This window comes from Hippocampus comes, unplaced genomic scaffold, assembly GCF_001891065.2.
Source record: "Hippocampus comes isolate QL1 unplaced genomic scaffold, H_comes_QL1_v1.1 scaffold261, whole genome shotgun sequence".
NCBI lineage: Eukaryota > Metazoa > Chordata > Actinopteri > Syngnathiformes > Syngnathidae > Hippocampus > Hippocampus comes.
The window spans coordinates 5068808-5078035 of NW_017805824.1; the positions used below are offsets into that span (position 1 = coordinate 5068808).

At 41.1% G+C, this 9228-nt stretch overlaps 1 long non-coding RNA gene across 1 annotated transcript; it reads left to right on the forward strand.

The window, feature by feature from the left end:
* Positions 1-338: 338 nt before the first annotated feature.
* Positions 339-4920, forward strand: LOC109525961 (uncharacterized). Its single transcript, XR_002170237.1, has 2 exons — positions 339-457; positions 1519-4920. It is a non-coding gene; the product is annotated as an uncharacterized LOC109525961 (long non-coding RNA).
* Positions 4921-9228: the final 4308 nt, after the last annotated feature.

Sequence of the window (9228 nt, forward strand, 5' to 3'; positions counted from 1 at the left end):
TGTGAAATTCCTTAGTGAAGCTAACGGCCGATAGCAAAGATTTTACGGTCAGTATACATTTGAACAACTGTTACTTTAACAAACAAGGAGCAGCAGCACATACAAAATGAACATTCAACATTACTCACAGGCAAGTATCCTCTTTGCTCTGTGGCAACAATGACATTTAATGGAGCTTACTTGGGTAGCTTTTCTGCTTCTTCTGACTGTTGATTATCCAGTTAAACTCAGATTTGGACTTCATATAAACTGTAAAAACCCATTAAAAACAAGCGCTTAAAAGTCCGAAATATCACGGAGTTGCAAATGATTAGCTATGATAAAGCCAGTTAACATTCCTGTTAAATATATATGTCTCATATATTCTCAAATTGCTTTTCAGGAAAGCGGCACGCCACAGCAGCTGGATTCTTCCACCAACTCGTCCCCTTACAGTCAACTCAGCAAGTAACCACAGGTACTCGATAAAGATCGTTTTTATAAAGCTACAAAATAATCCAAATGTGCAAATATCTTACCAAATAGAATGATATTTTGATTAAGTAGCGATCCAGTTACTGTCTCTCTCACACACACACATACTCACACCTGCAGACGCGTCTCTTCCGCTGCGAACAGCTCTTCTACAGGCAAAGACAGAGTGGTGAGTTTGTCTTCATAGCTTGTTAGGAGGGAGAAAGGGAGAAGTAAGTTGGAAGATGCTCCTAAATAAGTCTACCTTGTCTGATATCAAGAAGCCTCCTCGCCAAATGGCATCGACAAAGAGTTGAGGCGGCTGAGAGTGCGACAGACAGATTGTGACACGTTCAATTGACATAACTACAAACTTCATTTGGTGACAAGCAAGCTTGTTCCCCACTGGTTGCATTTAACTTGGTCATAAATCGTTAGTGTCGTTTCTCGATGAGAGAAGTCACGCACATACCCAACAACTACATAGCTGAGCGCATTTATCATTTTAGCCTGCTCGAGCCTATTAATAACAATATAAATGCATTCTTTACCATTAGGCAAATCAAATGTATCAAACAGAGAATTCCCTCATTTTCTGGTCATGCGTATATGGTCCATTAAACTAAATTGGTGCCATTTATCTCGGAAGTGCAGAGCTGCAAATGTGGAGTAAAACTATTTTGACTGACTTGTGAGTACCTTCGAACCTACCCGCAAATACATTTGGACGCACTTGTGGCCTAAATGCTACAAATGTAGCATTGTCCCATAATGCCATGGCATATTGACTTGCACATGCACTATGGGGAAAAAATGCAGGACGTAAATCATGCATTACACCAATAATTAAACCATAAAATTAAGAAGAACCAATGTTCATTTAATTTACTTAATAATGCTGATTATTCATGCTACAATAATAATGATACTTTTCAATTGATTTGCCCTCAATTTGCAGTTAGAAAATTTGGAATGGAAATGGACTGCACAATTTCCAGCCCTATGCAGCCCCACTCCACATCCGGCATTGTCAGCCATGCTTCTTCTTGTTGTCTGTGTTTTTAGGCTCAGCGATAACTCGGCAAGCCAGAGGGTTGGCGAGAGCGGGCTGATGACGTCACCGTTTTAGCAGCCCTCTCTGATTGGACCAGACACACAAACTTTTTTGCACAGCCCTTATGCTTGTGTTGGAAAACGAGGACAGTGAAAATGCACTCAAGCAGTTGGCTAATCACAAAAAAAAAAAAAAAAAAGATTTATTTTGATAAGAAACAACATGCTCTTCAAGATTTTCTCTTTTTTTCAAGAAGGATTCTCAAATTCCAGAGGACACTTCCCCACCCCTGCCCCCACCGCATTATCCACAGTATGATGTGATTTTACATGCATGAGATTGCGATGTCCCCTCCACCCCCCACTTCTAGGTTTTTATGATTTTATAGCTACGTGCCCCTGCAAAACCTTGTTTGCACTGACTTGTAAAGTAAAAAAAAAAAAAAAGGGTTGTGTTTCACAATTGTCACAGAATCACATGCTTGAAAGAGGTGACCATGTCATGAAAAGGTGCCTTCCTAACCACCATCTTCCAGCGTTTCTCATTGAACTTGATCAGGTGTCATATTTGCCATCATAATTCCATCTGATTGATCTCACACAGGAAGTGCGGCGCTATCTAGTCTTCTGGTAGCAATAATGAGAGTCCCACTGCAATACTGAGGGCAGGAAAGGAAAAAAAAAAAGAACGGTGACAAACTCAAAACAAAGGAATTCTTGTTTTTCTCCTCTTTGTTTTTTGTTGTTGTTTTGTTTAAATAACTGTCGAAATGACATCAAGCAGGAGCTGTGCTTTTTGGAAATTACACAGAATTGGCGTATTTTGTGATGTGTTTTTTGTTTGGTTGGTTTTTTTGTTTTGTTTTATTTCCTCTCATGGTCAGTTTGACCGGTGATCTACCTCATGGTTCTGAGTCTGCCGGTGTGGTTGGGTTTGCAGGTAAAGCCCTTTTTTTTCTTTTTTTCTTTTTTTTTTGCACCAGAGTGGATGAAGCAGAACAAAAGCCACGCTCGGGAGCTGGCCAACTCGGACTTCAAGCGTTACGTCTCCTCCCACTTGCAGCATTTTCTCGTCCATGCTTTTGAAACGTGGTCATTTTGCCTCATCTTTATTCCTCATTACTTATTGTTTAAGTGTTTTGTTTTTGTCTTGCTCGAGAAAGTGAGTGTAGTTTAGTTTCCATGCTCCATTTAGAGCATTGGTGTCAAACTCATCTGGCCGCCACTTAGATTTTTTTTGTGGCACACTGAAAAGCTAATAGTGTCTTGCCGAATCAATTTGTTCTTGTCATTTTGGGAGAAAATCTCTCAAAATTGCATGTGTCGTCACTTGTTAGAGACATTACAAATTTGTTTTTAATAAGCCCCAAAGGTCTTTATGTACTTCCTTTTTTTTAATAGATTTTGTATCATTATGGACAGATGTGAGGCTATCATTATGTTTTGTTCGCATAGAACTTCCTTGCCCATCACTGGTCAATTGATACTGAAGTAACATTGAAGCCTTTGAGCAACCTGAAGTCAGTACAGGTAAAGCTTTCTCATTTTTTGAAGTATCCATTGAATCGAGCGAGCGTTTGTTAATCCTGAGTTGCAGTGCAGCCATCCAAGATAGACTTTGCTAGTCGTTGCACTTTCATCAGAGATGGTGGTAGCAGGCCGTTTGCTGCTTGGTTGTCAAGAACAAATCCCATTTCAAGGAATTTGTCATGAAAGCATAAATTGTGCTATGCGTCCGGGCAGTGTGATGGTAAAGAAATCTTGTCAAACCGGCTCTGAATTACAGTTGGGGTTGGGAAAACTTCAATTGTAGAATGTTCCTCCAATGTCATTTGGCCAGCCATTGGCAAGTACGTGATATGCTTACAAAAACAGCTGAAAATTAAGCTGTCAAATGTTGATGGCCTCATGTCTGACTGCACAAAATGGGAAAAAAAAAAGTGTAAAGGGACTTTTGGGACCCCATGCATACACTGATCACAAAGAGTTTAGGATATTGGGGCTTTCTGGTGAAATTCCCGCATGAACCAAAAAATGAAGTATAAACAGGTGAATGTAATTCGAAGAGAACTGTTTGAATGCCAAATTAAACCAGTAGATGTATTAGTCCATTTACGGATTACCCTTGATGAACTTTCCGTTCAAGAATAAATACTGAAACAAATAGTTGCACATGTGCATTGAAAGTATATATTTTCCAAAGGATGTCCACTTCTGTGCCTTTCTGTGATGCTTCTAGTACCGCTGTTGCAATGTTCTGGTGACACACTGTGTCCCCCAAAGCTCAGTGGCCACACTGGGCCGACTTCAATCCGTGCTTAAAGTGTAACAAATGCTTATAGTGTCATTAGCAAAGCACCCGTTGCGAATTTTGCAGAGAACAGCAAGTCGTGCCAAAAATACTTAAACTTTGAACAGCTGGACATTTAAAAGTTATGACAAGGTCAAATTAAGCTCACCTGTAAAGCTCTGAGTATTTTAGGTTCATCCTGAAACTTCACCTGAAGCTCAATAGCCATTTTTTTTTTTTTACTGTAGTCTATTTGCTTGCCACTACTTTCGATTCCTCTGATTTGAAATTTCAATTTGCGGTTATAAGTAACTACAATCACAATGACATGCAGAGGAAATTGCGTAATATGATGTGATTATACATTTAAATCATTAAGTCATAAAAACCATCTAAAGGAAACCGTAACTATGATGTGGCCCGTGATGAAAATGAGTTTGACACCCCAGATTTAGTGATTTTGTTTACTTGAGCTCCTTCAGTACTTTTCAGCAAATGAATGCAGGCTCCATGCATTCCTTTGATGAAAGAATCCGCCTTCGTCAATGCAACACCCCACTGCCCCTGAAAGTTGGTCTGTTTTCAAGGTCACTCTAGGTCAAACCGTTGCTGTAAAGTGAGTGGTACGCATTGGGATCTGTTTCTGATGCGCTATTTGTTTCAAAATTGCAATGAGAAGTCACATGAGTAATAATGCTTGATGGCCTGTGCTAGATTGGTTGTTTTTTTTTTTTTTTTTTATATATCTGAATTGGTGGACAAATGAGAAAATAAGTGTATTGTTTGCTTCGCTTTTCTCCTCAAGTTCACTTGTTTTAAAATGAACTCTACGCTATGACACATAAAAGAAAAAGTCATAGCTATGACGGTCAGGTTGTACTACTTGGGTACTAAGTACACACAACAGGGAAATACTTCAGTAACCAAACTTTTACTGCAGGTGATTTCACCACAGGGAGGGGAAGGTTAAAGAGGGGAGGGTGGGGAGGGGGCTTGGTTAATCTTGTACATTTGATCCTCATTGTTCGCCCTGTCACCCTCAACTGATTCAAACAATCATCTCCTTGCTCTCTCCTTTGAAAACATTTGAAACCGTGCTGAATAAAAGACTTCTCTTTCTCTGATAATGTTCAAGCCTTCTTAATGATATTTAGACAGTGACAAGCTATTATTTGACCATTGTAGGTCAACTCAACTGTTTTAAAAGGTATCACTCAACGTGATTGATGTGCACACTTTCACTTCAATTTATGAGCCGCAACTCAATTTATTGAGCTGCGCCATGTTCCCTCTTACGTGCTCCAGTTAAGAGTTGAGCGGCGGCATTTTGAAACACCTGGAGGTGTTTGAGAGAGGACTGGCCTCTTAAATTTAGCTGAAACTGTAAATACAAGGTGGCACAGTGGGTGACAGGAGAGCACGTCCGCCTCACAGTGCAGAGGTACAGGGTTCGATTCCAGCTTGGGCCTTCCTGTGTGGACTTTGCATGTTCTCCCTGTGCCTGCCTAGATTTTCTCCAGGTACTGCGGTTTCCTCCCACATTCCAAAACCATGCGTGGCAGGTTAATGGAACACTCTAAATTGTCGCGAGGTGTGAGTGTGAGCGTGGATGGATGTTCATCTCTGTGTGCCCTGTGATTGGTTGGCAGCCGGCTCAGAGTGTCCCCCGCCTACTGCCCGAAGACAGTTGGGATAGGCTCCAGCACACCCAGCGACCCTTGTGAGGATAAAGCGGATCAGAAAATGGATGGATGGATGAAAATGGATGGATTCCGTTCTAATGATCGATTTCATTTTCAGGTTCAGGGTGTATCATCTTAATCTATCATCAGCATTTTTGCAGCAGCGCTACACAGAGACTGTAAGAGTCACAGAAAGACATGATATAACCCCACCAACAACCCCGACGTGAAACAGTTGAGCATCTGCTTGAAATTTTCAGTCCTCCGGAATGCAAGAGCAAAACAAATTATCTTCCAGAAGAGGACGCTGTTCACTCCTATCTTGACAAACTGTTTGATCTTGTGACGACGGCAATCTAAATTCAGTCAGTAAGATGGGTGTCAAGTATGTGTGTGTGTGTGTGTGTGTTTGTGTTAGCTCATTCCCCAGAAGCTTTCCTGCTGCACTATTTGCAGCGCAGAGCCTCAGTAGATTCATATAACTCTTAGGTCGGATCTCCCGATTTAAGCTCCGACTTAGGCGCAGCTGATCCCTGAGACATAAAGGCACCAGGCTCCATCTCTTACCAGTCAAAAGGGATCAGAAGCACCCAGGTGCGAGATTAGCAATCGCACCCTCTGCCGCACCCACAAAACACACACACTCACACACAACGGATGAAACTTGTATCCCTGGAGACGACATTGGAGGGAGTGTGTTGAGACTGGCCACAAGCAATACGCTCTATTATTCACTTCCCTCACTTATGCACACGGATGGCTCCAGGGTCTTTTTTCTCGACTCGACTGATGCATTGTTGGGGGGGCTGAGACAATAATTTTATAAATGCATCTTTTAGAATATCAAATAAAGTGCTGGAGCTAACGCACCCCCTACCCCCGGTGTAGAGCACCTTAGCTACCTCAACAATAAAAACTCTCTCTCTCTCTCTCTCTCTCTCTCTCTCTCTCTCTCTCTCTCTCTCTCTCTCTCTCGCTGTCTGTCACAAACAAAAACACAACAAAAAACCTCAAACACACCCAAACACCTCTCACATTCACCAAAAGTCTCATACGGGTCAAACTCTCTCTCTCACACCCACACACAAAACTGACATGTAACAAGAACCTTTCAAAAGCATCTCACATCTGTCAACAAAACATACACAACAAAATCTCACAAATACGTCTCACTCAAAACACACACACACACACACACACACACACACACACACACACACACACACACAAACAAACCTCTCAGACTCACTAAAAACCTGTCACACTCAGACACTAACCTCACATACCCATGTACACCCAAAAAAATCTCTCCCATTATCCCCAAAACTCACACAGCACACTGCAAACCTAGAAGTTTACTTGAAAAATACTATAATAAATCAGTTACCTTGAAAAAACAAAGCACAAGAGAGGAAAACAGGTGATTGTGTTGAATTAACTTATTAACTGAATTAACAAATACGATCAAGACACATATTAAAGTATTACAGTAATCCCTCGTTTATCGCGGTTAATGGGGACCAAAACCACCCGCGATAAACGAAAATCCGCGAAGTAGCGTCCAATTAACATAAACGTGTAAAAAGAAAAAATTTTTAAAAAAAAATGTTTTTTTTTTTTCTTTTTTTTTTTTAAGTCCGCAAACGGTCCGTGAGAAGCTGCAAAACAACAGCGAGTCACATAGAGCAACATATACAGTACTGTACTCCATGTACATGTAAAAAAAATATATCTATTTTTTTTTTTATTTTTGAAAAAATCCGTGATGCACTGAACCCGCGATAAACGAGCCGCGAAGTAGCAAGGGATCACTGTATACCAAAACCCTCTCTCACTCACTAAAAACACATCCCATATACGTAAAGTACACACTCACAAAAAACTTCCCATACCAAAAAAAACTCACCAAATAAATCACACACCAAAAAATAAACTTATGCAGACCAAATAAACCTTTCTCACGCACCAAAAACTTCTCATACTTGCCAAAAACCTTTCTCACATATACTTTCTGACACTGTTTTAGTGGGGAGGGGGGGATCATATAGACAAAAACAGTGTTACACAGAAAAGCACGTGTGCTTTGACTCTCAGAACAATAATGATTCCCCTTTTCTCTGTGTAAGAAGGTTTTCATTTTAGTAAGAGCGTTTTTTGGTGAAAAGCTTTTTTTAATGTGTATTTTTTTTTTGTTATCAATCCCAACAATGAATTGTTGCTCTTTTATGTCGTCATGCATTTGGCACTGTATTTTTGACGCTCGCATGAATAAATCCAGTGTTTCCTGTGTGTGACGCATTATTCAATGTCATCTCCAGGAATACACATCCACCTAAAACACACACAGATGTCCATCACATTCCGTTGTTAATGTCATCAAGCCTGTGAACACGTGGAACATGCCAAGTATCTGTCACTCACTCGCTCTCTTCCCTCTGCCTCTCGTTTTAATTCACCACAGCTGAAGGGACACATGGCAGTGATCCCTTGAGAAAGCCCAAGGTTAGACACGGGGCACCGACATAAAAAAAGAGGGGGATCGGTGGTGGGGGTTCGTCTCAATGTTTATTCTGGTTTATTTACTCTGATACAATCAGTCATTCAACACGTGGGATGCCTCGGATGCCGAGTTATCTCCTATCAATGGCCTATCATTGTCACTCAAATAATTTCTGAAATGTTTATGGAGTATAGATTAGATATCTTGAGGAATAGGTCAGTGGCGGTCAGAAAGACTGACCTACATTTACGACCCACGGAACTGTATTCATTTCATAGCGTTTCTCTTGCTGCACTGCTTTCGGTATGTTGTGCATGTGGATGTTATTGTCCCATCCACCTAATCTGACCAGAGCTTTCAGAATCAGTAGTGCTGGACCATGTGACTTGTATCAGTAATGGGAAAACAAAACAATATTTCTGGTGAGTATGATGTGTTTTATTGACCTTTGTGTTTTTGAGACGCCAACCAAAAGTTACTTAATTGGGTACTAGTAGTAGATGGATCTTAACCAGAATATCAAGGATATCAAATAGCGTTTTTCTATTTAATTGGGTTATAGGTCTGCGATAGGCTGGCAACCAGTTCAGGTTGTACCCCGCCGACTGCCCGAAGATTGCCGGGATAGGCTCCAGCACGCCCTGCGACCCTTTTGAGGATAAGCGGATCAGAAAATGGATGCGTAGATGGGTGGTAGTTTTTTTTGTTGTTGTCGTTGTTTGTTTGTTTCGTGTGTATGTGTGTGCGTGTGTGTGTGTGAGAGAGAGAGAGAGAGAGAGAGAGAGAGAGAGAGAGAGAGAGAGAGAGAGAGAGAGAGAGAGAGAGAGAGAGAGAGAGAGAGCTTCTACTTACTAGGCAAACCAACGAGTGGAGATTTTGGTCTGACTAGAGACTACTAGTGCAAAATAAGTGTGTCCTATTTGGCCATAATGAACACTCCAAGTGGAAAATTGTTCAAGACACAGCCCTTAATAAGGCATCTGACTCTTCTACTAGTGCACTAAATTGTCTCATTAGTGGGGACAAAGTGTGTACTAGTATATGGACTTTAAGCGTGATATCAAGGATATTTAATAAATGCACTCCACTTTTACACTGAGTGAGAGGCAGAGTAGAGCTCTCACAGTCAACAGTTGCTACTGTCACTCACTGACATCACACACACACACACACACACACACACACACACACACACACACACACACACACACACACACACACACACACGCACACATGCACACACTCGGGCA